Raw genomic sequence first — 27,660 nt, 5'->3', positions numbered from 1 at the left:
ACTGATTTGATTTATTGAAATAATTATGACCGACAGAACAATTCATACACAAGAGAAAAGTAAATAATAACAGGAATAATTTGTACAGAAAACCACTGCCTTGCGATGCCATGGATAGTTAGAAAGGCAGTTTCAATAATGTTACATAGTACAGACTTCATACATTGTTAATATGTACTCTGAAATTATTCTACAGTACTATTTACAGCTTTTATACAAATGTGCATAAACACAGCATTGGTAGTTAATTTTAACGGATAATTTCAATAAAATCATGTGAAATACTTCCATGTGTAGCTATGGTTGGTCATTTTTTGGTCCATAAAATATTAATCCTTCAAAAAAGTGTAAGATTTAAACTGAAAACTGTCCCATTCATTATTGCTAATTTCCTGTTAACGTTTAAAGGCACATTTTGCTTGTTTCGCTGAACAAAAACAATATAATGTACATTATTGTTGATTCCTCTGACAAATGCACTTAGTTTCTAACATTAGGTGTTTTTCAACTAACCTCAAAACTTAAACGTCATTTTTTCATAAAAAAATCAAACATAATTTCAGTGTTATCCCAATTATAGTTTTCTTCTCTACACATTTCCCTTCGCATCTGGGAAATAAATTTACCTCTTTTTTTCCGTTCAAACCATGAAACCACAGATACTTTATAGTTACTTATAAAACTAGAGACTTATGAAATAAATAATTTTGGAATCTGTTGAAGTTTGTGGTGTTACATAACCATCAGAATGCACATCTATCAGCCTCATTTCAACAATATGGATGACTGTATGTTACACAATGAGTGCGTTTGATTATTTTCCCCAGCTTACTCGCGCTTGGCTCGCGTGATGACAGACATGCGCAGTGGAGCTAAATAAACGAACGGTTCCGGGTTAAGTTTTGTGCAAGGAGCTGGAAAGTTGAACTTTGACATGACACTGAGGCTGCATCCGAATCAAGTGTCTAGCTCTGCGCCCACTGAAAATAGCGGCGGGGACGCACTGACAATAGACGTAGCCGTGGCTCTGGAAGCCTGTTTCGGACACGGCCTGAGGCGCCCGCCGAACGTCACGTTGGCAGCCGTGTTCATTGTATGGCCTTATGGGATACTTACCCAAGTAACTGGCTCGGTGAGTCGGTTACTTGGGCCAAGCTTGAGTAAGCACGAGAAGTCACGTGAGAGGTAAATCGAATGCTGTCGTGCTTGCACGAGTAAGCGTGGGGGAAGTAATCGAACGCACTCAAATTAAGCAAAGCTTACCTGAATAACCCTTAAGCACTGAAGAAAGATCTTTTGCTGTTAATCCCTCAACCGTTTTAAAGTACAGTATGATTTTCTCTTCAAATATGAAAAGTCTTACTTTGCAGTACTTCGAGTCTGTTCCATCCCTGTGAAGCACCAGCAAGGTAGTGATGTGCACTTGGTGCAGTCCTTCTCCTGGGCCGCATAGTGCTTCTCAAGGGAGCTCTGTTCTGAGTCTCTTCCATCCCTGTGAAGCACCAGCAAGGTAGTGATGTGTACTTGGTGCGGTCCTTCTCCTGGGCCGCATAGTGCCTCTCAAGGGAGCTCTGGTCTGAGTCTGTTCCATCCCTGTTAAGCATCAGCAAGGTAGTGATGTGTACTTGGTGCAGTCCTTCTCCTGGGCCGTATAGTGCTTCTCAAGGGAGCTCTGGTCTGATTCTGTACCATCCATGTGAAGCATTAGCAAGGTAGTGATGTACTTCGTGCGGTCCTTCTCTTGGGCCGTGTAGTGCTTCTCAAGGGAGCTCTGGTCTGAGTCTGCACCATCCCTGTGAAGCATCAGCAAGGTAGTAATGTACTTGGTGCGGTCCTTCTCCTGGGCCGTATAGTGCTTCTCAAGAGAGCTCTGGTCTAAGTCTGTTCTAGCCGTGAGAAGCAGTCCTTCTCCTGGGCCGTATAGTGCTTCTCAAGAGAGTTCTGGTCTGAGTCTGTTCTAGCCGTGAGAAGCAGTCCTTCTCCTGGGCCTTATAGTGCTTCTATAGTGCTTCTCAAGAGAGCTCTCTGATGTGAAGTGAGCTGGTAGATCTGCCATCACCTGGTCAAGAAATTTGAATATTGTCAATTTGGGAAAAAATGTTTGATACTGATTGAGAGATTTACTTGTATTCATTATTAGCTATCTTGCAAATTCGAGTGGAACAAGGTTAAAAAAAAAATAGGTTAACCAGTTTGCATCGGATAACGTGTATACAAACAAAGATTTTGCGGTATTCGTAGCGGATGCCAGATGAACAAGAATGATAGCCGAGTTCTACAAATACAGATGTCAAATTGGTTCAGAGAACTCTTAGAGTTTTTAAGAATAAATTATTGTTTCACTGAAGAAGAAGTGTCTTTGCTCCCTTATTAGTCCCATCCTTGTAGATAGGATAGGATGCCTGGTTATATATCTTTGAAACAAACGAATCCGGGAAATATAAATTTATAGTGACTTGGCATCATTACATCTTGCAAGGTGACAAAAGAAAGTCCTGAATAGCGCCCTCTACGCCACCTCACCCGGCCGCAGCATTACATGACAAAAACAATGAAACAAGCCCATTGGTTTTACTTTAAACATGCCTTAGACCTTACTCCATATTTTTTATACAATTTCCTTAAAAAAAGTTAAAACATAAGTAGTCACTATCAAAGGTTATTAATATCACTCAATCCGAAAATAAAAAGAAAACAAAAATCCCCCACTTGCATTATTGTCCATTCAGCCATAAAAAATCGTTGCGCGTCAATTTTGATCTGTTAAGTCAATTTGTTTTTTTTCTTTAAAATTTTCTGTAGCTACAACAGTGCGCTTTAGTGCTGCACCGCTTCAAATATTTAGCACTAAGGAGCACAAGGGCACCAAGGCAAATGATAGGGCACCAAGTCAAATGATGTAACACCATATGAGAACTCAAACAAACAAAGCAGTACCACTTTGCTATTTTTTCCCAAGCTTGGATGGTACAGACAAAGAATATTTTTTTAAACGCATCACTAGTTTGAATACAATTTAATACCAAATTAGTGACTCTCAACAGTATAGTTATGAACTCACAGTCTGTTTGTTTGATGACGGAATTTTTGTTACAACTTCCACATGGTAGTAGATTAAAAGGCGACTACAAAATACTTCAGTCTGTGTAAAAAAAAAAAAATAGGCGACTTGATCAAAGTTACTTATTGTACAAGTGCGATTAGGCCTAAACCTTTTTTTTCCTGAATCTTTTTCTTAAAGTTGCTAAATGAAAGCTGTAATCGCGAACAACAAATCTGTTGATGAACACACAATTGTGTGTTAATTTGAATTTGTTGTTAGGTTTTTCAAATAGACCTACAAACGCTGTGGTATAATAGCTGATTATGCTTTTTACCTCTTTACAAAAAATTGCTGATCCAAATGCGTTGCAGATAATGTTGGGATAATATTCTGGTTGTTTACAAGTTTTGTTTGGGTGGCTTGATTTGGTCGATCTTGTAGCTTGGATCATGTCCCTCGAGCCAGTACGTCAGGCTTTCACCTTTGCCCTGAAATAAAAGAAAGAAAATAGATAAGAGATTGGTTGAAACAGTTATCTCATGTTTCCTTTGAAAAATGATGGACTTGAGAATTTGCAGCAGTGAAAATTGAAGGAAGGGTAGATCATTTGTCATTTGTGATTTTTTTCCCATTTGAAGCAACAAACGTGCTCAAAATCTAAAGATAAGTGCTTAACAACTACCCCAAATGATAAAAGATATGTGAATGCTGTGTTTTCAGAGGAAACAATATTCTAGGATCTCAATTTCTATTCAAAAGTTGCTGAGACACGTTTGTTCTCATTCAGCTGATTGAAGCTTTGCAATGTTGCACACTAAACCGCTGAATGAGTCATGTCAACGCGTATGCACACCCATTCACAGATCAGTCCGATCACAAACCAACTAAACAAAAACTTCCAAAAAATGTGTCATTTGACACACTATTTAGAAATGGCCTTCTTTTATTGTGTTCTTCACAATGACAACATGTAATGCCAGAGAGAATAATTTCACAGGCAGTCCGACTAGCTGTACTAAGGGTTGTTTTTCTATTTTTATAGTAATTTTCCTACTTGGGTCTCGATCCTTTGCGGCTGGACTCTGATGTTCTCATAGAGCTATATTAAAGTACAATACTTGTGATGTACTTGTGACTAGACTTGTGATATATGCTTGTGACTGGACCTGTGATGTACCTGTGACTAGACTTGTGATGTACTTGTGACTGGACTTGTGATTTACTTATGACTGGACTTGTGATGTACTTGTGACTGGACTTGTGATGTACTTGCCACCAGACTTGAGATGAACTTGTGACTGGACCTGTGATATACTTGTGACTGGACTTGTGATTTACTTGTGACTAAACTTGTGATATACTTGGACTCGACTTGTGATGTACTTGCCACCAGACTTGTGATGTACTTGTGAACAGACTAATGATGTACTTGTGACTGGGCCTATGATGCACTTGTGACTAGACTTGTGATGTTCTTGTGACTGGACTTGTGATGTACCTGTGGCTGGACTTGTGATGTACCTGTGACTAAACTTGTGATGTTCTTGTGACTAGACTTGTGATGTACTTGTGACTGGACTTGTGATGTTCCTGTGACTGGACTTGTGATGTACTTGTGACTATAGACTTGTAATGTACTTGTGGCTGGACTTGTGATGTACTTGTGACTAGACTTGTAATGTACTTGTGGCTGGACTTGTGATGTACTTGTGACTAGACTTGTGATGTACTTGTGGCTGGACTTGTGATGTACTTGTGACTAGACTTGTAATGTACTTGTGGCTGGACTTGTGATGTACTTGTGACTAGACTTGTAATGTACTTGTGACTGGACTTGTGATGTCCTTGTGACTAGACTTGTGATGTACTTGTGACTGGACTTGTGATGTACTTGTGACTAGACTTGTAATGTACTTGTGGCTGGACTTGTGATGTACTTGTGACTAGACTTGTAATGTACTTGTGGCTGGACTTGTGATGTACTTGTGACTAGACTTGTGATGTACTTGCGACTGGACTGGTGATGTTCCTGTGACTGGACTTGTAATGTACTTGTGGCTGGACTTGTGATGTACTTGTGACTGGACTTGTGATGTACTTGTGACTAGACTTGTAATGTACTTGTGGCTGGACTTGTAATGTACTTGTGGCTGGACTTGTAATGTACTTGTGGCTGGACTTGTGATGTACTTGTGGCTGGACTTGTAATGTACTTGTGGCTGGACTTGTGATGTACTTGTGACTAGACTTGTAATGTACTTGTGGCTGGACTTGTGATGTACTTGTGACTGGACTTGTGATGTACTTGTGACTGGACTTGTAATGTACTTGTGGCTGGACTTGTGATGTACTTGTGACTAGACTTGTAATGTACTTGTGGCTGGACTTGTGATATCCTTGCGACTGGACTTGTGATGTACTTGTGACTGGACTTGTAATGTACTTGTGGCTGTACTTGTGAAGTACTTGCGACTAGACTTGTAATGTACTTGTGGCTGGGCTTGTGATGTACTTGTGACTGGACTTGTGATGTACTTGTGACTAGACTTGTGATGTACTTTTGCTTGGACTTGTTTGTACTTGTGATGTACTTGTGAATGAACTTGTGGCTGGACTTGTAATGTACTTGTGACTAGACTTGTAATGTACTTGTGACTGGACTTGTAATGTACTTGTGGCTGGACTTGTGATGTACTTGTGACTAGACTTGTAATGTACTTGTGGCTGGACTTGTGATGTACTTGTGACTAGACTTGTGATGTACTTGTGACTAGACTTGTGATATCCTTGTGACTAGACTTGTAATGTACTTGTGACTGGACTTGTGATATCCTTGTGACTAGACTTGTAATGTACTTGTGGCTGTACTTGTGAAGTACTTGTGACTAGACTTGTAATGTACTTGTGGCTGGACTTGTAATGTACTTGTGGCTGGACTTGTGATGTACTTGTGACTAGACTTGTAATGTACTTGTGGCTGGACTTGTGATGTACTTGTGACTGGACTTGTGATGTACTTGTGACTGGACTTGTAATGTACTTGTGGCTGGACTTGTGATGTACTTGTGACTAGACTTGTAATGTACTTGTGGCTGGACTTGTAATGTACTTGTGGCTGTACTTGTGAAGTACTTGCGACTAGACTTGTAATGTACTTGTGGCTGGGCTTGTGATGTACTTGTGACTGGACTTGTGATGTACTTGTGACTAGACTTGTGATGTACTTTTGCTTGGACTTGTTTGTACTTGTGATGTACTTGTGAATGAACTTGTGACTGGACTTGTGAAGTACTTGTGACTAGACTTGTAATGTACTTGTGGCTGGACTTGTGATGTACTTGTGACTGGACTTGTGATGTACTTGTGACTAGACTTGTAATGTACTTGTGGCTGGACTTGTAATGTACTTGTGGCTGGACTTGTAATGTACTTGTGGCTGGACTTGTGATGTACTTGTGACTGGACTTGTAATGTACTTGTGACTGGACTTGTGATGTACTTGTGGCTGGACTTGTAATGTACTTGTGGCTGGACTTGTAATGTACTTGTGGCTGGACTTGTGATGTCCTTGTGACTAGACGTGATGTACTTGTGGCTGGACTTGTAATGTACTTGTGGCTGGACTTGTGATGTACTTGTGACTAGACTTGTAATGTACTTGTGGCTGGACTTGTGATGTACTTGTGACTGGACTTGTGATGTACTTGTGACTGGACTTGTAATGTACTTGTGGCTGGACTTGTGATGTACTTGTGACTAGACTTGTAATGTACTTGTGGCTGGACTTGTGATATCCTTGCGACTGGACTTGTGATGTACTTGTGACTGGACTTGTAATGTACTTGTGGCTGTACTTGTGAAGTACTTGCGACTAGACTTGTAATGTACTTGTGGCTGGGCTTGTGATGTACTTGTGACTGGACTTGTGATGTACTTGTGACTAGACTTGTGATGTACTTTTGCTTGGACTTGTTTGTACTTGTGATGTACTTGTGAATGAACTTGTGGCTGGACTTGTAATGTACTTGTGACTAGACTTGTAATGTACTTGTGACTGGACTTGTAATGTACTTGTGGCTGGACTTGTGATGTACTTGTGACTAGACTTGTAATGTACTTGTGGCTGGACTTGTGATGTACTTGTGACTAGACTTGTGATGTACTTGTGACTAGACTTGTGATATCCTTGTGACTAGACTTGTAATGTACTTGTGACTGGACTTGTGATATCCTTGTGACTAGACTTGTAATGTACTTGTGGCTGTACTTGTGAAGTACTTGTGACTAGACTTGTAATGTACTTGTGGCTGGACTTGTAATGTACTTGTGGCTGGACTTGTGATGTACTTGTGACTAGACTTGTAATGTACTTGTGGCTGGACTTGTGATGTACTTGTGACTGGACTTGTGATGTACTTGTGACTGGACTTGTAATGTACTTGTGGCTGGACTTGTGATGTACTTGTGACTAGACTTGTAATGTACTTGTGGCTGGACTTGTGATATCCTTGCGACTGGACTTGTGATGTACTTGTGACTGGACTTGTAATGTACTTGTGGCTGTACTTGTGAAGTACTTGCGACTAGACTTGTAATGTACTTGTGGCTGGGCTTGTGATGTACTTGTGACTGGACTTGTGATGTACTTGTGACTAGACTTGTGATGTACTTTTGCTTGGACTTGTTTGTACTTGTGATGTACTTGTGAATGAACTTGTGACTGGACTTGTGATGTACGTGTGACTAGACTTGTAATGTACTTGTGACTGAAATTGTAATGTGCTTGTGACTAGACTAATGATGTACTTGTGACTAGACTTGTAATGTACTTGTGACTGGGCTTATGATGCACTTGTGACTAGATTTGTAATGTACTTGTGGCTGGTAGTGTGATGTACCTGTGACTAAACTTGTGATGTTCTTGTGACTAGACTTGTGATGTACTTGTCACTGGACTTGTGATGTTCCTGTGACTGGACTTGTGATGTACTTGTGACTAGACTTGTAATGTACTTGTGGCTGGATTTGTGATGTACTTGTGACTAGACTTGTAATGTACTTGTGGCTGGACTTGTGATGTACTTGTGACTAGACTTGTGATGTACTTGTGACTAGACTTGTAATGTACTTGTGGCTGGACTTGTAATGTACTTGTGGCTGGACTTGTAATGTACTTGTGGCTGGACTTGTGATGTACTTGTGACTGGACTTGTAATGTACTTGTGACTGGACTTGTGATGTACTTGTGGCTGGACTTGTAATGTACTTGTGGCTGGACTTGTAATGTACTTGTGGCTGGACTTGTGATGTCCTTGTGACTAGACGTGATGTACTTGTGGCTGGACTTGTAATGTACTTGTGGCTGGACTTGTGATGTACTTGTGACTAGACTTGTAATGTACTTGTGGCTGGACTTGTGAGGTACTTGTGACTAGACTTGTAATGTACTTGTGGCTGGACTGGTGATGTACTTGTGACTAAACTTGTGACTAGACTTGTGATGTACTTGTGACTGGGCTTATGATGCATGTGTGACTAGACTTGTGATGTACTTGTAACTGGACTTATGATGTACTTGTTACTGGACTTATGATGTACTTGTGACTGGACTTGTGATGTACTTTTGCCTGGACTTGTTATGTACTTGTGATGTACTTGTGAATGAACTTGTGACTGGACTTGTGATGTACGTGTGACCAGACTTGTAATGTACTTGTGACTGAAATTGTAATGTGCTTGTGACTAGACTAATGATGTACTTGTGACTAGACTTGTAATGTACTTGTGACTGGGCTAATGATGCACTTGTGGCTAGACTTGTAATGTACTTGTGACTAGACTTGTAATGTACTTGTGGCTGGACTTGTGATGTACTTGTGACTGGACTTGTGATGTACTTGTGACTAGACTTGTAATGTACTTGTGGCTGGACTTGTGATGTACTTGTGACTAGACTTGTAATGTACTTGTGGCTGGACTTGTGATATCCTTGCGACTAGACTTGTAATGTACTTGTGGCTGGACTTGTGAAGTACTTGTGACTAGGCTTGTAATGTACTTGTGGCTGGACTTGTGATGTACTTGTGACTAAACTTGTGACTAGACTTGCGATGTACTTGTGACTGGGCTTATGATGCATGTGTGACTAGACTTGTGATGTACTTGTAACTGGACTTATGATGTACTTGTTGCTGGACTTATGATGTACTTGTGACTGGACTTGTGATGTACTTTTGCCTGGACTTGTTTGTACTTGTGATGTACTTGTGAATGAACTTGTGACTGGACTTGTGATGTCATGTGACTAGACTTGTAATGTACTTGTGACTGAAATTGTAATGTGCTTGTGACTAGACTAATGATGTACTTGTGACTAGACTTGTAATGTACTTGTGACTGGGCTTATGATGCACTTGTGACTAGACTTGTAATGTACTTGTGGCTGGTTTTGTGATGTACCTGTGACTAAACTTGTGATGTTCTTGTGACTAGACTTGTGATGTACTTGTCACTGGACTTGTGATGTTCCTGTGACTGGACTTGTGATGTACTTGTGACTAGACTTGTAATGTACTTGTGGCTGGACTTGTGATGTACTTGTGACTAGACTTGTAATGTACTTGTGGCTGGACTTGTGATGTACTTGTGACTAGACTTGTAATGTACTTGTGACTAGACTTGTAATGTACTTGTGGCTGGACTTGTGATGTACTTGTGACTAGACTTGTGATGTACTTGTGACTGGACTGGTGATGTTCCTGTGACTGGACTTGTAATGTACTTGTGGCTGGACTCGTGATATCCTTGTGACTAGACTTGTAAGGTACTTGTGGCTGGACTTGTGAAGTACTTGTGACTGGACTTGTAATGTACTTGTGGCTGGACTTGTAATGTACTTGTGACTAGACTTGTAATGTACTTGTGACTGGACTTGTAATGTACTTGTGGCTGGACTTGTGATGTACTTGTGACTAGACTTGTAATGTACTTGTGGCTGGACTTGTAATGTACTTGTGACTAGACTTGTAATGTACTTGTGACTGGACTTGTAATGTACTTGTGGCTGGACTTGTGATGTACTTGTGACTAGACTTGTAATGTACTTGTGGCTGGACTTGTGATGTACTTGTGACTAGACTTGTGATGTACTTGTGACTGGACTGGTGATGTTCCAGTGACTGGACTTGTAATGTACTTGTGGCTGGACTTGTGATATCCTTGTGACTAGACTTGTAATGTACTTGTGGCTGGGCTTGTGATGTACTTGTGACTGGACTTGTGGTGTACTTGTGACTAGACTTGTGATGTACTTTTGCCTGGACTTGTTTGTACTTGTGATGTACTTGTGAATGAACTTGTGACTGGACTTGTGATGTACGTGCGACTAGACTTGTAATGTACTTGTGACTGAAATTGTAATGTGCTTGTGACTAGACTAATGATGTACTTGTGACTAGACTTGTAATGTACTTGTGACTGGGCTTATGATGCACTTGTGACTAGACTTGTAATGTACTTGTGGCTGGTATTGTGATGTACCTGTGACTAAACTTGTGATGTTCTTGTGACTAGACTTGTGATGTACTTGTCACTGGACTTGTGATGTTCCTGTGACTGGACTTGTGATGTACTTGTGACTAGACTTGTAATGTACTTGTGGCTGGACTTGTGATGTACTTGTGACTAGACTTGTAATGTACTTGTGGCTGGACTTGTGATGTACTTGTGACTAGACTTGTAATGTACTTTTGACTAGACTTGTAATGTACTTGTGGCTGGACTTGTGATGTACTTGTGACTAGACTTGTGATGTACTTGTGACTGGACTGGTGATGTTCCTGTGACTGGACTTGTAATGTACTTGTGGCTGGACTTGTGATATCCTTGTGACTAGACTTGTAATGTACTTGTGGCTGGACTTGTGATATCCTTGTGACTAGACTTGTAATGTACTTGTGGCTGGACTTGTGAAGTACTTGTGACTGGACTTGTAATGTACTTGTGGCTGGACTTGTAATGTACTTGTGACTAGACTTGTAATGTACTTGTGACTGGACTTGTAATGTACTTGTGGCTGGACTTGTGATGTACTTGTGACTAGACTTGTGATGTACTTGTGACTGGACTTGTGATGTACTTGTGACTAGACTTGTAATGTACTTGTGGCTGGACTTGTGATGTACTTGTGACTAGACTTGTGATGTACTTGTGACTGGACTGGTGATGTTCCTGTGACTGGACTTGTAATGTACTTGTGGCTGGACTTGTGATATCCTTGTGACTAGACTTGTAATGTACTTGTGACTGGACTTGTGATATCCTTGTGACTAGACTTGTAATGTACTTGTGGCTGGACTTGTGAAGTACTTGTGACTAGACTTGTAATGTACTTGTGGCTGGACTTGTGATGTACTTGTGACTAGACTTGTGATGTACTTGTGACTGGACTGGTGATGTTCCAGTGACTGGACTTGTAATGTACTTGTGGCTGGACTTGTGATATCCTTGTGACTAGACTTGTAATGTACTTGTGGCTGGGCTTGTGATGTACTTGTGACTGGACTTGTGGTGTACTTGTGACTAGACTTGTGATGTACTTTTGCCTGGACTTGTTTGTACTTGTGATGTACTTGTGAATGAACTTGTGACTGGACTTGTGATGTACGTGCGACTAGACTTGTAATGTACTTGTGACTGAAATTGTAATGTGCTTGTGACTAGACTAATGATGTACTTGTGACTAGACTTGTAATGTACTTGTGACTGGGCTTATGATGCACTTGTGACTAGACTTGTAATGTACTTGTGGCTGGTATTGTGATGTACCTGTGACTAAACTTGTGATGTTCTTGTGACTAGACTTGTGATGTACTTGTCACTGGACTTGTGATGTTCCTGTGACTGGACTTGTGATGTACTTGTGACTAGACTTGTAATGTACTTGTGGCTGGACTTGTGATGTACTTGTGACTAGACTTGTAATGTACTTGTGGCTGGACTTGTGATGTACTTGTGACTAGACTTGTAATGTACTTTTGACTAGACTTGTAATGTACTTGTGGCTGGACTTGTGATGTACTTGTGACTAGACTTGTGATGTACTTGTGACTGGACTGGTGATGTTCCTGTGACTGGACTTGTAATGTACTTGTGGCTGGACTTGTGATATCCTTGTGACTAGACTTGTAATGTACTTGTGGCTGGACTTGTGATATCCTTGTGACTAGACTTGTAATGTACTTGTGGCTGGACTTGTGAAGTACTTGTGACTGGACTTGTAATGTACTTGTGGCTGGACTTGTAATGTACTTGTGACTAGACTTGTAATGTACTTGTGACTGGACTTGTAATGTACTTGTGGCTGGACTTGTGATGTACTTGTGACTAGACTTGTGATGTACTTGTGACTGGACTTGTGATGTACTTGTGACTAGACTTGTAATGTACTTGTGGCTGGACTTGTGATGTACTTGTGACTAGACTTGTGATGTACTTGTGACTGGACTGGTGATGTTCCTGTGACTGGACTTGTAATGTACTTGTGGCTGGACTTGTGATATCCTTGTGACTAGACTTGTAATGTACTTGTGACTGGACTTGTGATATCCTTGTGACTAGACTTGTAATGTACTTGTGGCTGGACTTGTGAAGTACTTGTGACTAGACTTGTAATGTACTTGTGGCTGGACTTGTGATGTACTTGTGACTAGACTTGTGATGTCCTTGTGACTGGACTTGTAATGTACTTGTGGCTGGACTTGTAATGTACTTGTGACTAGACTTGTAATGTACTTGTGACTGGACTTGTAATGTACTTGTGGCTGGACTTGTGATGTACTTGTGACTAGACTTGTAATGTACTTGTGGCTGGACTTGTGATGTACTTGTGACTAGACTTGTGATGTACTTGTGACTAGACTTGTAATGTACTTGTGGCTGGACTTGTGATGTACTTGTGACTGGACTTGTGATGTACTTGTGACTAGACTTGTAATGTACTTGTGGCTGGACTTGTAATGTACTTGTGGCTGGACTTGTGATGTACTTGTGACTGGACTTGTAATGTACTTGTGGCTGGAGTTGTAATGTACTTGTGGCTGGACTTGTGATGTCCTTGTGACTAGACGTGATGTACTTGTGGCTGGACTTGTAATGTACTTGTGGCTGGACTTGTGATGTACTTGTGACTAGACTTGTAATGTACTTGTGGCTGGACTTGTGAAGTACTTGTGACTAGACTTGTAATGTACTTGTGGCTGGACTTGTGATGTACTTGTGACTGGACTGGTGATGTTCCAGTGACTGGACTTGTAATGTACTTGTGGCTGGACTTGTGATATCCTTGTGACTAGACTTGTAATGTACTTGTGGCTGGGCTTGTGATGTACTTGTGACTGGACTTGTGGTGTACTTGTGACTAGACTTGTGATGTACTTTTGCCTGGACTTGTTTGTACTTGTGATGTACTTGTGAATGAACTTGTGACTGGACTTGTGATGTACGTGCGACTAGACTTGTAATGTACTTGTGACTGAAATTGTAATGTGCTTGTGACTAGACTAATGATGTACTTGTGACTAGACTTGTAATGTACTTGTGACTGGGCTTATGATGCACTTGTGACTAGACTTGTAATGTACTTGTGGCTGGTATTGTGATGTACCTGTGACTAAACTTGTGATGTTCTTGTGACTAGACTTGTGATGTACTTGTCACTGGACTTGTGATGTTCCTGTGACTGGACTTGTGATGTACTTGTGACTAGACTTGTAATGTACTTGTGGCTGGACTTGTGATGTACTTGTGACTAGACTTGTAATGTACTTGTGGCTGGACTTGTGATGTACTTGTGACTAGACTTGTAATGTACTTTTGACTAGACTTGTAATGTACTTGTGGCTGGACTTGTGATGTACTTGTGACTAGACTTGTGATGTACTTGTGACTGGACTGGTGATGTTCCTGTGACTGGACTTGTAATGTACTTGTGGCTGGACTTGTGATATCCTTGTGACTAGACTTGTAATGTACTTGTGGCTGGACTTGTGATATCCTTGTGACTAGACTTGTAATGTACTTGTGGCTGGACTTGTGAAGTACTTGTGACTGGACTTGTAATGTACTTGTGGCTGGACTTGTAATGTACTTGTGACTAGACTTGTAATGTACTTGTGACTGGACTTGTAATGTACTTGTGGCTGGACTTGTGATGTACTTGTGACTAGACTTGTGATGTACTTGTGACTGGACTTGTGATGTACTTGTGACTAGACTTGTAATGTACTTGTGGCTGGACTTGTGATGTACTTGTGACTAGACTTGTGATGTACTTGTGACTGGACTGGTGATGTTCCTGTGACTGGACTTGTAATGTACTTGTGGCTGGACTTGTGATATCCTTGTGACTAGACTTGTAATGTACTTGTGACTGGACTTGTGATATCCTTGTGACTAGACTTGTAATGTACTTGTGGCTGGACTTGTGAAGTACTTGTGACTAGACTTGTAATGTACTTGTGGCTGGACTTGTGATGTACTTGTGACTAGACTTGTGATGTCCTTGTGACTGGACTTGTAATGTACTTGTGGCTGGACTTGTAATGTACTTGTGACTAGACTTGTAATGTACTTGTGACTGGACTTGTAATGTACTTGTGGCTGGACTTGTGATGTACTTGTGACTAGACTTGTAATGTACTTGTGGCTGGACTTGTGATGTACTTGTGACTAGACTTGTGATGTACTTGTGACTAGACTTGTAATGTACTTGTGGCTGGACTTGTGATGTACTTGTGACTGGACTTGTGATGTACTTGTGACTAGACTTGTAATGTACTTGTGGCTGGACTTGTAATGTACTTGTGGCTGGACTTGTGATGTACTTGTGACTGGACTTGTAATGTACTTGTGGCTGGAGTTGTAATGTACTTGTGGCTGGACTTGTGATGTCCTTGTGACTAGACGTGATGTACTTGTGGCTGGACTTGTAATGTACTTGTGGCTGGACTTGTGATGTACTTGTGACTAGACTTGTAATGTACTTGTGGCTGGACTTGTGAAGTACTTGTGACTAGACTTGTAATGTACTTGTGGCTGGACTTGTGATGTACTTGTGACTGGACTTGTGATGTACTTGTGACTGGACATGTAATGTACTTGTGGCTGGACTTGTGATGTACTTGTGACTAGACTTGTAATGTACTTGTGGCTGGACTTGTGATATCCTTGCGACTAGACTTGTAATGTACTTGTGGCTGGACTTGTGAGGTACTTGTGACTAGACTTGTAATGTACTTGTGGCTGGACTGGTGATGTACTTGTGACTAAACTTGTGACTAGACTTGTGATGTACTTGTGACTGGGCTTATGATGCATGTGTGACTAGACTTGTGATGTACTTGTAACTGGACTTATGATGTACTTGTTACTGGACTTATGATGTACTTGTGACTGGACTTGTGATGTACTTTTGCCTGGACTTGTTATGTACTTGTGATGTACTTGTGAATGAACTTGTGACTGGACTTGTGATGTACGTGTGACCAGACTTGTAATGTACTTGTGACTGAAATTGTAATGTGCTTGTGACTAGACTAATGATGTACTTGTGACTAGACTTGTAATGTACTTGTGACTGGGCTAATGATGCACTTGTGGCTAGACTTGTAATGTACTTGTGACTAGACTTGTAATGTACTTGTGGCTGGACTTGTGATGTACTTGTGGCTGGACTTGTAATGTACTTGTGGCTGGACTTGTAATGTACTTGTGGCTGGACTTGTGATGTCCTTGTGACTAGACGTGATGTACTTGTGGCTGGACTTGTAATGTACTTGTGGCTGGACTTGTGATGTACTTGTGACTAGACTTGTAATGTACTTGTGGCTGGACTTGTGAGGTACTTGTGGCTGGACTTGTAATGTACTTGTGGCTGGACTGGTGATGTACTTGTGACTAAACTTGTGACTAGACTTGTGATGTACTTGTGACTGGGCTTATGATGCATGTGTGACTAGACTTGTGATGTACTTGTAACTGGACTTATGATGTACTTGTTACTGGACTTATGATGTACTTGTGACTGGACTTGTGATGTACTTTTGCCTGGACTTGTTATGTACTTGTGATGTACTTGTGAATGAACTTGTGACTGGACTTGTGATGTACGTGTGACCAGACTTGTAATGTACTTGTGACTGAAATTGTAATGTGCTTGTGACTAGACTAATGATGTACTTGTGACTAGACTTGTAATGTACTTGTGACTGGGCTAATAATGCACTTGTGGCTAGACTTGTAATGTACTTGTGACTAGACTTGTAATGTACTTGTGGCTGGACTTGTGATGTACTTGTGACTGGACTTGTGATGTACTTGTGACTAGACTTGTAATGTACTTGTGGCTGGACTTGTGATGTACTTGTGACTAGACTTGTAATGTACTTGTGGCTGGACTTGTGATATCCTTGCGACTAGACTTGTAATGTACTTGTGGCTGGACTTGTGAAGTACTTGTGACTAGGCTTGTAATGTACTTGTGGCTGGACTTGTGATGTACTTGTGACTAAACTTGTGACTAGACTTGCGATGTACTTGTGACTGGGCTTATGATGCATGTGTGACTAGACTTGTGATGTACTTGTAACTGGACTTATGATGTACTTGTTGCTGGACTTATGATGTACTTGTGACTGGACTTGTGATGTACTTTTGCCTGGACTTGTTTGTACTTGTGATGTACTTGTGAATGAACTTGTGACTGGACTTGTGATGTCATGTGACTAGACTTGTAATGTACTTGTGACTGAAATTGTAATGTGCTTGTGACTAGACTAATGATGTACTTGTGACTAGACTTGTAATGTACTTGTGACTGGGCTTATGATGCACTTGTGACTAGACTTGTAATGTACTTGTGGATGGTTTTGTGATGTACCTGTGACTAAACATGTGATGTTCTTGTGACTAGACTTGTGATGTACTTGTCACTGGACTTGTGATGTTCCTGTGACTGGACTTGTGATGTACTTGTGACTAGACTTGTAATGTACTTGTGGCTGGACTTGTGATGTACTTGTGACTAGACTTGTAATGTACTTGTGGCTGGACTTGTGATGTACTTGTGACTAGACTTGTAATGTACTTGTGACTAGACTTGTAATGTACTTGTGGCTGGACTTGTGATGTACTTGTGACTAGACTTGTGATGTACTTGTGACTGGACTGGTGATGTTCCTGTGACTGGACTTGTAATGTACTTGTGGCTGGACTTGTGATATCCTTGTGACTAGACTTGTAAGGTACTTGTGGCTGGACTTGTGAAGTACTTGTGACTGGACTTGTAATGTACTTGTGGCTGGACTTGTAATGTACTTGTGACTAGACTTGTAATGTACTTGTGACTGGACTTGTAATGTACTTGTGGCTGGACTTGTGATGTACTTGTGACTAGACTTGTAATGTACTTGTGGCTGGACTTGTAATGTACTTGTGACTAGACTTGTAATGTACTTGTGACTGGACTTGTAATGTACTTGTGGCTGGACTTGTGATGTACTTGTGACTAGACTTGTAATGTACTTGTGGCTGGACTTGTGATGTACTTGTGACTAGACTTGTGATGTACTTGTGACTGGACTGGTGATGTTCCAGTGACTGGACTTGTAATGTACTTGTGGCTGGACTTGTGATATCCTTGTGACTAGACTTGTAATGTACTTGTGGCTGGGCTTGTGATGTACTTGTGACTGGACTTGTGGTGTACTTGTGACTAGACTTGTGATGTACTTTTGCCTGGACTTGTTTGTACTTGTGATGTACTTGTGAATGAACTTGTGACTGGACTTGTGATGTACGTGTGACTAGACTTGTAATGTACTTGTGACTGAAATTGTAATGTGCTTGTGACTAGACTAATGATGTACTTGTGACTAGACTTGTAATGTACTTGTGACTGGGCTTATGATGCACTTGTGACTAGACTTGTAATGTACTTGTGGCTGGTATTGTGATGTACCTGTGACTAAACTTGTGATGTTCTTGTGACTAGACTTGTGATGTACTTGTCACTGGACTTGTGATGTTCCTGTGACTGGACTTGTGATGTACTTGTGACTAGACTTGTAATGTACTTGTGGCTGGACTTGTGATGTACTTGTGACTAGACTTGTAATGTACTTGTGGCTGGACTTGTGATATCCTTGCGACTAGACTTGTAATGTACTTGTGGCTGGACTTGTGAAGTACTTGTGACTAGGCTTGTAATGTACTTGTGGCTGGACTTGTGATGTACTTGTGACTAAACTTGTGACTAGACTTGCGATGTACTTGTGACTGGGCTTATGATGCATGTGTGACTAGACTTGTGATGTACTTGTAACTGGACTTATGATGTACTTGTTGCTGGACTTATGATGTACTTGTGACTGGACTTGTGATGTACTTTTGCCTGGACTTGTTTGTACTTGTGATGTACTTGTGAATGAACTTGTGACTGGACTTGTGATGTCATGTGACTAGACTTGTAATGTACTTGTGACTGAAATTGTAATGTGCTTGTGACTAGACTAATGATGTACTTGTGACTAGACTTGTAATGTACTTGTGACTGGGCTTATGATGCACTTGTGACTAGACTTGTAATGTACTTGTGGATGGTTTTGTGATGTACCTGTGACTAAACATGTGATGTTCTTGTGACTAGACTTGTGATGTACTTGTCACTGGACTTGTGATGTTCCTGTGACTGGACTTGTGATGTACTTGTGACTAGACTTGTAATGTACTTGTGGCTGGACTTGTGATGTACTTGTGACTAGACTTGTAATGTACTTGTGGCTGGACTTGTGATGTACTTGTGACTAGACTTGTAATGTACTTGTGACTAGACTTGTAATGTACTTGTGGCTGGACTTGTGATGTACTTGTGACTAGACTTGTGATGTACTTGTGACTGGACTGGTGATGTTCCTGTGACTGGACTTGTAATGTACTTGTGGCTGGACTTGTGATATCCTTGTGACTAGACTTGTAAGGTACTTGTGGCTGGACTTGTGAAGTACTTGTGACTGGACTTGTAATGTACTTGTGGCTGGACTTGTAATGTACTTGTGACTAGACTTGTAATGTACTTGTGACTGGACTTGTAATGTACTTGTGGCTGGACTTGTGATGTACTTGTGACTAGACTTGTAATGTACTTGTGGCTGGACTTGTAATGTACTTGTGACTAGACTTGTAATGTACTTGTGACTGGACTTGTAATGTACTTGTGGCTGGACTTGTGATGTACTTGTGACTAGACTTGTAATGTACTTGTGGCTGGACTTGTGATGTACTTGTGACTAGACTTGTGATGTACTTGTGACTGGACTGGTGATGTTCCAGTGACTGGACTTGTAATGTACTTGTGGCTGGACTTGTGATATCCTTGTGACTAGACTTGTAATGTACTTGTGGCTGGGCTTGTGATGTACTTGTGACTGGACTTGTGGTGTACTTGTGACTAGACTTGTGATGTACTTTTGCCTGGACTTGTTTGTACTTGTGATGTACTTGTGAATGAACTTGTGACTGGACTTGTGATGTACGTGTGACTAGACTTGTAATGTACTTGTGACTGAAATTGTAATGTGCTTGTGACTAGACTAATGATGTACTTGTGACTAGACTTGTAATGTACTTGTGACTGGGCTTATGATGCACTTGTGACTAGACTTGTAATGTACTTGTGGCTGGTATTGTGATGTACCTGTGACTAAACTTGTGATGTTCTTGTGACTAGACTTGTGATGTACTTGTCACTGGACTTGTGATGTTCCTGTGACTGGACTTGTGATGTACTTGTGACTAGACTTGTAATGTACTTGTGGCTGGACTTGTGATGTACTTGTGACTAGACTTGTAATGTACTTGTGGCTGGACTTGTGATGTACTTGTGACTAGACTTGTAATGTACTTTTGACTAGACTTGTAATGTACTTGTGGCTGGACTTGTGATGTACTTGTGACTAGACTTGTGATGTACTTGTGACTGGACTGGTGATGTTCCTGTGACTGGACTTGTAATGTACTTGTGGCTGGACTTGTGATATCCTTGTGACTAGACTTGTAATGTACTTGTGGCTGGACTTGTGATATCCTTGTGACTAGACTTGTAATGTACTTGTGGCTGGACTTGTGAAGTACTTGTGACTGGACTTGTAATGTACTTGTGGCTGGACTTGTAATGTACTTGTGACTAGACTTGTAATGTACTTGTGACTGGACTTGTAATGTACTTGTGGCTGGACTTGTGATGTACTTGTGACTAGACTTGTGATGTACTTGTGACTGGACTTGTGATGTACTTGTGACTAGACTTGTAATGTACTTGTGGCTGGACTTGTGATGTACTTGTGACTAGACTTGTGATGTACTTGTGACTGGACTGGTGATGTTCCTGTGACTGGACTTGTAATGTACTTGTGGCTGGACTTGTGATATCCTTGTGACTAGACTTGTAATGTACTTGTGGCTGGGCTTGTGATGTACTTGTGACTGGACTTGTGGTGTACTTGTGACTAGACTTGTGATGTACTTTTGCCTGGACTTGTTTGTACTTGTGATGTACTTGTGAATGAACTTGTGACTGGACTTGTGATGTACGTGTGACTAGACTTGTAATGTACTTGTGACTGAAATTGTAATGTGCTTGTGACTAGACTAATGATGTACTTGTGACTAGACTTGTAATGTACTTGTGACTGGGCTTATGATGCACTTGTGACTAGACTTGTAATGTACTTGTGGCTGGTATTGTGATGTACCTGTGACTAAACTTGTGATGTTCTTGTGACTAGACTTGTGATGTACTTGTCACTGGACTTGTGATGTTCCTGTGACTGGACTTGTGATGTACTTGTGACTAGACTTGTAATGTACTTGTGGCTGGACTTGTGATGTACTTGTGACTAGACTTGTAATGTACTTGTGGCTGGACTTGTGATGTACTTGTGACTAGACTTGTAATGTACTTTTGACTAGACTTGTAATGTACTTGTGGCTGGACTTGTGATGTACTTGTGACTAGACTTGTGATGTACTTGTGACTGGACTGGTGATGTTCCTGTGACTGGACTTGTAATGTACTTGTGGCTGGACTTGTGATATCCTTGTGACTAGACTTGTAATGTACTTGTGGCTGGACTTGTGATATCCTTGTGACTAGACTTGTAATGTACTTGTGGCTGGACTTGTGAAGTACTTGTGACTGGACTTGTAATGTACTTGTGGCTGGACTTGTAATGTACTTGTGACTAGACTTGTAATGTACTTGTGACTGGACTTGTAATGTACTTGTGGCTGGACTTGTGATGTACTTGTGACTAGACTTGTGATGTACTTGTGACTGGACTTGTGATGTACTTGTGACTAGACTTGTAATGTACTTGTGGCTGGACTTGTGATGTACTTGTGACTAGACTTGTGATGTACTTGTGACTGGACTGGTGATGTTCCTGTGACTGGACTTGTAATGTACTTGTGGCTGGACTTGTGATATCCTTGTGACTAGACTTGTAATGTACTTGTGACTGGACTTGTGATATCCTTGTGACTAGACTTGTAATGTACTTGTGGCTGGACTTGTGAAGTACTTGTGACTAGACTTGTAATGTACTTGTGGCTGGACTTGTGATGTACTTGTGACTAGACTTGTGATGTCCTTGTGACTGGACTTGTAATGTACTTGTGGCTGGACTTGTAATGTACTTGTGACTAGACTTGTAATGTACTTGTGACTGGACTTGTAATGTACTTGTGGCTGGACTTGTGATGTACTTGTGACTAGACTTGTAATGTATTTGTGGCTGGACTTGTGATGTACTTGTGACTAGACTTGTGATGTACTTGTGACTAGACTTGTAATGTACTTGTGGCTGGACTTGTGATGTACTTGTGACTGGACTTGTGATGTACTTGTGACTAGACTTGTAATGTACTTGTGGCTGGACTTGTAATGTACTTGTGGCTGGACTTGTAATGTACTTGTGGCTGGACTTGTGATGTACTTGTGACTGGACTTGTAATGTACTTGTGGCTGGACTTGTAATGTACTTGTGGCTGGACTTGTGATGTCCTTGTGACTAGACGTGATGTACTTGTGGCTGGACTTGTAATGTACTTGTGGCTGGACTTGTGATGTACTTGTGACTAGACTTGTAATGTACTTGTGGCTGGACTTGTGAAGTACTTGTGACTAGACTTGTAATGTACTTGTGGCTGGACTTGTGATGTACTTGTGACTGGACTTGTGATGTACTTGTGACTGGACTTGTAATGTACTTGTGGCTGGACTTGTGATGTACTTGTGACTAGACTTGTAATGTACTTGTGGCTGGACTTGTGATATCCTTGCGACTAGACTTGTAATGTACTTGTGGCTGGACTTGTGAGGTACTTGTGACTAGACTTGTAATGTACTTGTGGCTGGACTGGTGATGTACTTGTGACTAAACTTGTGACTAGACTTGTGATGTACTTGTGACTGGGCTTATGATGCATGTGTGACTAGACTTGTGATGTACTTGTAAATGGACTTATGATGTACTTGTTACTGGACTTATGATGTACTTGTGACTGGACTTGTGATGTACTTTTGCCTGGACTTGTTATGTACTTGTGATGTACTTGTGAATGAACTTGTGACTGGACTTGTGATGTACGTGTGACCAGACTTGTAATGTACTTGTGACTGAAATTGTAATGTGCTTGTGACTAGACTAATGATGTACTTGTGACTAGACTTGTAATGTACTTGTGACTGGGCTAATGATGCACTTGTGGCTAGACTTGTAATGTACTTGTGACTAGACTTGTAATGTACTTGTGGCTGGACTTGTGATGTACTTGTGACTGGACTTGTGATGTACTTGTGACTAGACTTGTAATGTACTTGTGGCTGGACTTGTGATGTACTTGTGACTAGACTTGTAATGTACTTGTGGCTGGACTTGTGATATCCTTGCGACTAGACTTGTAATGTACTTGTGGCTGGACTTGTGAAGTACTTGTGACTAGGCTTGTAATGTACTTGTGGCTGGACTTGTGATGTACTTGTGACTAAACTTGTGACTAGACTTGCGATGTACTTGTGACTGGGCTTATGATGCATGTGTGACTAGATTTGTGATGTACTTGTAACTGGACTTATGATGTACTTGTTACTGGACTTATGATGTACTTGTGACTGGACTTGTGATGTACTTTTGCCTGGACTTGTTTGTACTTGTGATGTACTTGTGAATGAACTTGTGACTGGACTTGTGATGTCATGTGACTAGACTTGTAATGTACTTGTGACTGAAATTGTAATGTGCTTGTGACTAGACTAATGATGTACTTGTGACTAGACTTGTAATGTACTTGTGACTGGGCTTATGATGCACTTGTGACTAGACTTGTAATGTACTTGTGGCTGGTTTTGTGATGTACCTGTGACTAAACTTGTGATGTTCTTGTGACTAGACTTGTGATGTACTTGTCACTGGACTTGTGATGTTCCTGTGGCTGGACTTGTGATGTACTTGTGACTGGACTTGTGATGTACTTGTGACTAGACTTGTAATGTACTTGTGGCTGGACTTGTGATGTACTTGTGACTAGACTTGTAATGTACTTGTGACTAGACTTGTAATGTACTTGTGGCTGGACTTGTGATGTACTTGTGACTAGACTTGTGATGTACTTGTGACTAGACTTGTAATGTACTTGTGGCTGGACTTGTGATGTACTTGTGACTAGACTTGTAATGTACTTGTGACTAGACTTGTAATGTACTTGTGACTGGACTGGTGATGTTCCTGTGACTGGACTTGTAATGTATTTGTGGCTGGACTTGTGATATCCTTGTGACTAGACTTGTAATGTACTTGTGGCTGGACTTGTGATATCCTTGTGACTAGACTTGTAATGTACTTGTGGCTGGACTTGTAATGTACTTGTGGCTGGACTTGTGAAGTACTTGTGACTAGACTTGTAATGTACTTGTGGCTGGACTTGTGAAGTACTTGTGACTAGACTTGTAATGTACTTGTGGCTGGACTTGTAATGTACTTGTGACTAGACTTGTAATGTACTTGTGACTAGACTTGTAATGTACTTGTGACTGGACTTGTAATGTACTTGTGGCTGGACTTGTAATGTACTTGTGACTAGACTTGTAATGTACTTGTGACTGGACTTGTAATGTACTTGTGGCTGGACTTGTGAAGTACTTGTGACTGGACTTGTGATGTACTTGTGACTAGACTTGTAATGTACTTGTGACTAGACTTGTAATGTACTTGTGACTGGACTTGTAATGTACTTGTGGCTGGACTTGTGATGTACTTGTGACTAGACTTGTAATGTACTTGTGGCTGGACTTGTGATGTACTTGTGACTGGACTGGTGATGTTCCTGTGACTGGACTTGTAATGTACTTGTGGCTGGACTTGTGATATCCTTGTGACTAGACTTGTAATGTACTTGTGACTGGACTTGTGATATCCTTGTGACTAGACTTGTAATGTACTTGTGGCTGGACTTGTGAAGTACTTGTGACTAGACTTGTAATGTACTTGTGACTAGACTTGTGATGTACTTGTGACTGGACTTGTGATGTACTTGTGACGGGACTTGTGATGTACTTGTGACTGGACTTGTGATGTATTTGTGATTTATCAATCTTAATATTAATATTAATATTTCAAACTCAAATGTAATTTAAATATCTTTCAAAATGTTTTTAATCCAACCATTTTAGATGCTTTGGTTGCTAATAATAATAATAATAATAATAATAATAATAATAATAATGTACTTGTGACTGGGCTTATGATGCACTTGTGACTAGACTTATGATGTACTTGTGACTGGACTTGTGATGTACTTGTGACTAGATTTGTGATGTACTTGTGACTGGACTTGTGATGTACTTGTGACTGGACTTGTGATGTATTTGTGATTTATCAATCTTAAGTATCTCGGCCACAAGCAAAGACAATGATCTTACCTGAGTGAATACCGATGAGGAGTTTGAGTTTCTCATCTTGTCAGTTTGTGTGGCATGATCAACTATCAACGCCCTCCAGGAGATGCCATGCAGTGGAGGCGATCATACCAGCATGACGGCTGCCATTACGGATCAGTAGGCAGGAGACCAACATGTAGGCATCATCGATACTTTCAACCTTGGCAAGATGTTATTATTCAACACTGGTTAATTTTGCATTCAGACATTATAATAGAACATACATATTTGCATGGTTTTTGCCTGAACTAGTAACCATGGTAGCATCAACTTAACCTCTGAGTGATTGTCATGACTACGCCTGCGAACAGCCGAGTAATGTTGACAATGATAATGCAAGTGACTTTTTGTAATTATATCACCGCACCCACAGATTCTGTGTTTTTCAGTGGCCGAGAGTGTGCATCACATAGTATTTGCTATTTTCCGTCTACATGTACATGGCTAAAAGGACTATGGCACCTTCCATTTTAATACTGACTACTTTGAGTAGCATAATCAAACTAGCCTCCTAGACCTGTTTTATAATGCCACTTGAAGCAGTCAATATGCAAGACTACAAATTATAAGCATAGCTTGTAAAGTACTCTGAAAGTAAAACAGATCTAAGATGGTAGAATCAAGCCAAGCAGTAACGGGTAAAGTGCTTTCTGTCAATGTATTGTTGATCATTTCATGTTTGCATATTAACCATAATAAATGAACTTGGATAAGTGTATTAAGTATAATCTATTGCAAGTACCCTTTAAAATAACTTCCTGTGATATGGCACGTTTGGCTTAACAAGTTCACATCAGACAACGTGAATACACGCAAGGTTTTGCGGTAATCGGAATGGATGATGGATAAACACGCAACAAGCGAGGCCCGAAATGTCTGTCAGTGGCCCGCTTGCAGCGAGATACCCGTAGATGACAGCCTGAAGCCGTCTGGCATCCAGATTCATGAAAACAATCCCAAGTCTTGGTCTGGTCAATGTCAAAATAGTCCAGCGCAAACTGGTTAAAACAATCTGCTGGGTCATATGAAATATTTACCTTTTAGACGTCATAGTTGGAAATGAAGGCGTTGAACAGCGTGTACAAGGCATTCAACAAGTTAACAACCTGGAAAGTTAAGCGCAAGATGTAAAGGGTAACTCTGGTGATACTATTGGTTTGCATTTATTTTTGGTGCTACTGTAATTGGCGATTTGGCCGCTGTTGGATCCGGTTGAAATAAATAAATAAATAAATAATCTGAGTAGACAATTTGATCAAATTTGAGTGCATTGTACGTTTTGAACTTAAGCCACCTTTGAGAATATGATTGAAAAGTACTAGGCCCTACATGCCCTAGGTAAAGATTATAAAGATTACGTGCCCAAACAGAAGATTGTCCCTTTTTGACAACTTTTGAGAGCCCTAGTTGGAGAGACGCATTGCGTGAATGTACTGGTACGTGCCCTTTCGTGTAATTATGTCATCATGCCAATGTTTGTGTTGGACATTCCTCACTAAATATTTGCATAATTTATATAACTGTAGCAAAATGCTTCCATCTTCAAGTTAAATTTATTATCATTGCACTTCCGGTTACACTGGAAGTAAAGGTCAAATGGTATGCGCCCTGGACATGCTGGAACAAAATATTGCCAGTAGCAATGTCTGAAACAACTAAAAAATGAGAATACTACTCTGTTCCGTTATAGCCTAATTAAAAGTAAGCTCTCAAATTTTCATGTTAACCCGCTTGTAATTTGATACCTGAGGTGATGTCATGATGACATCACAATTTCTTGTACATCTTCAGACCAGGGTTCAAATTCCATGTAGGTTTTATCGTCATCACGTGAACTGTTTGGAAAAGATGTGGTTCGTTTTTATTTTGAGGCTTTTCTGTCTGTAATATAAAATTCACCCAACTTTGACCTTCCAGTAGACCCAGAAGTAAAGGTCGAGCGAGTTCACGTAGGTTTAGGAGAAAACCCGTAAAGAATTATTGTCCAGAAAAAAAACCCAAAGAATAATTATTACCATTTCAAAAAGGTTATCAGGTTGTACCCGATCACAAAGTCCAAAAAAACATGCAGTGTGATGAATCCTGCTTTTGACAGATTTTCCACTTTTGTTCTTTCTTAGTTTTATTGTGCTGAGCATAAAAATCGGCAAGATAGATCTTTTGCTGTTCGTAACTCAACAGTTTTAAAGTACAGTTAGAGCATTTTCTCTTCAAATATGAAAAAGTCTTACTTTGCAGTAGCCTACTTCGAGTCTGTTCCATCCCTGTGAAGCATCAGCAAGGTAGTGATGTACTTGGTGCGGTCCTTCTCCTAAGCCGTACAGTGCTTCTCAAGGGAGCTCTGGTCTGAGTCTGTTCTAGCCGTGAGAAGCAGTCCTTCTCCTGGGCCTTATAGTGCTTCTATAGTGCTTCTCAAGAGAGCTCTCTGATGTGAAGTGAGCTGGTAGATCTGCCATCACCTGGTCAAGAAATTTGAATATTGTCAATTTGGTAAAAAATGTTTGATACTGATTGAGACATTTACTTGTATTCATTATTAGCTATCCTGCAAATTCGAGTGGAACAA

General features: G+C 40.7%; 1 long non-coding RNA gene across 3 annotated transcripts; it reads right to left on the bottom strand.

Moving 5' to 3' along the window:
• Positions 1-1,997: 1,997 nt before the first annotated feature.
• Positions 1,998-27,412, bottom strand: LOC119724125. 3 transcript variants are annotated; one of them, XR_005270615.1, is made up of 6 exons: positions 27,326-27,404; positions 26,840-26,929; positions 26,132-26,200; positions 25,077-25,254; positions 3,378-3,531; positions 1,998-2,059 (listed from the first exon to the last, which is right to left on the bottom strand). It is a non-coding gene; the product is annotated as an uncharacterized LOC119724125 (long non-coding RNA). The 3 variants fall into 3 exon arrangements; XR_005270614.1 differs by lacking the exon at positions 26,840-26,929 and having other exon boundaries at positions 27,326-27,412; XR_005270616.1 differs by lacking the exons at positions 26,132-26,200; positions 26,840-26,929 and having other exon boundaries at positions 27,326-27,387.
• Positions 27,413-27,660: the final 248 nt, after the last annotated feature.

The sequence above is a fragment of the Patiria miniata genome, unplaced genomic scaffold (assembly GCF_015706575.1).
Source record: "Patiria miniata isolate m_02_andy unplaced genomic scaffold, ASM1570657v1 HiC_scaffold_18, whole genome shotgun sequence".
NCBI classification, from domain to species: Eukaryota; Metazoa; Echinodermata; class Asteroidea; order Valvatida; family Asterinidae; genus Patiria; species Patiria miniata.
The sequence above is the reverse complement of the archived record's forward strand: the minus strand, read 5'-3'. Positions and strand labels throughout refer to the sequence as shown.